Raw genomic sequence first — 1,797 nt, forward strand, 5'->3', positions numbered from 1 at the left:
TGAGATTCTCGATGTGAAGTGGAAAAGAAAGTTTTCTCTTTTTCTCCGAGAAAAGTTTTATAATTTTATATTAAAGAAAATATATCTACATGTCATAATCAACATCATTAATTGAAAAATCTTGTCTATTTTAATGAGAATCATTGGATGTATATTTTTAAACTTTTTAAGTAAAATAAAATCAAATTGCAAACAAACTAAAGGGAATTGATAGATACCTGAATGAAAACTTTTTTCTGTGTAATTTTTGGCAAGAGTAGATTGTTGTTGTGGTTGCTGTTCTTGTTCAGTCTGACTCTTTTGCTACCCCATGGAGTGTAGCCCACCTGATTTCTCTGTCCATGGAGTTTTCCAAACAAGAATACTGGATTGGGTTGCCATTTCCTTCTCTAGGGGATCTTCCCAACCCCAGGATCAAACCCACATCTTCTGCATTGGCAGGCAGATTCTTTACCACTGAGCCACTAGAGAAGAACAAGAGTAGATTAGCATCTAGAAATAGGATTCTTAATACTGCGGTACTTCAGGTACTACAAGCAACAATATTTCAAGGTAATAAATCTTGAAATTAAAACCATAAAAGTAAATATTTTCTGTCTAATGTTTTATGAAAAAATAAAATGAGTCTTTGTAATCAAAGAAGAGAGAGTATTTAGACTAATATTTCTGACTGGTTGGACTATGAAGTGAAGTCGCTCAGTTGTGTCCAACTCTTTGCGACCCTATGGACTGTAGCCTATGAGGCTCCTCCTATTAGATTTTCCAGGCAAGAGTACTGGAATGGGTTGCCATTTCCTTCTCTAGGGGATCTTCCCAACCCAGGGATTGAACCTGAGTCTTCTGCATTGCAGGCAGACGCTTTACCATCTGAGCTACCAAGGAAACTACCAAGGAAGTTGAACTATACTATTACATAATTATAGCACTCAGGATGGTCAAATTAACAATATTTTAGTGGATAATCTTCAGATTTTTTTTTTTGGTATGAGAACTAAATTGAGGGATGTGATGGTAAAGGAAAGGACAGATTAAGAGGACTGTAACATAATATAGCATTCGATGTACAAATTAGTGGTTTTTAAAGTACAAACAGCACTTAAACTTTTTTTTAAAAAAATGTATATTACTTATTACCTTTGAAGTGGATGTACATTACATATTTACAGTGTGTGTGTAAGACTTTTAAACGCAAAGGTCATTTTAAGTTTAAACATAGTTGTCCTATTTTGTTCCTGAGATCTAAGCACTCACACTGGGTATTTTATAAGTGATACTTACTGCCAGACCAAATGCCAACTGTCAGTGCCATCTTGTGACAGTATCTATCAAAGTAAGAGGGTTGAATAACCTGTACTTTGTTTTCCTTTTACTAGAAACTCAGAAGCCTTTCTCAAAAGTAAAAGAATTTTAGTAGAATATGAAATTGCTGAAATGCTGTTCTTTAAAATGAACCTACCACCTTATCACCGTTTCATTGTGCTCAGACTTTCTTCCATCATACTTAGTATATCTTTTTTCCTTAAAGTTTCTTTCAAATTTCTGTTCCATTTGTCTTCAGCCTATCAACTGTCTACTATCCTGAACAATCTGATTTATTGTAATTTGAGAAAAGTATTATCTTGTAAAATTTTCTTTCACTATTTTGACAAGCACAATTAGAATGGATAGCCAGATGATTTCTAAAGAGTAGTTTAAAAGCACTTTTCTTTTTTTACCTTACTCTCATTGTAAAGAAAAGAATATGCTTATTAAAATAACTACATCATTTATAGGATTTCAATCAGGATAATGGATACA

General features: G+C 33.3%; 1 non-coding gene across 1 annotated transcript; it reads right to left on the reverse strand.

The window, feature by feature from the left end:
- Window positions 1-810: 810 nt before the first annotated feature.
- Window positions 811-882, reverse strand: TRNAC-GCA (transfer RNA cysteine (anticodon GCA)). Its single transcript has one exon. It is a non-coding gene; the product is annotated as a tRNA-Cys (tRNA).
- Between the last annotated feature and the right edge of the window lie 915 nt (window positions 883-1,797).

The sequence above is a fragment of the Giraffa tippelskirchi genome, chromosome 3 (assembly GCF_054371585.1).
Source record: "Giraffa tippelskirchi isolate mGirTip1 chromosome 3, T2T-mGirTip1v1.2.pri, whole genome shotgun sequence".
Lineage (NCBI taxonomy): Eukaryota > Metazoa > Chordata > Mammalia > Artiodactyla > Giraffidae > Giraffa > Giraffa tippelskirchi.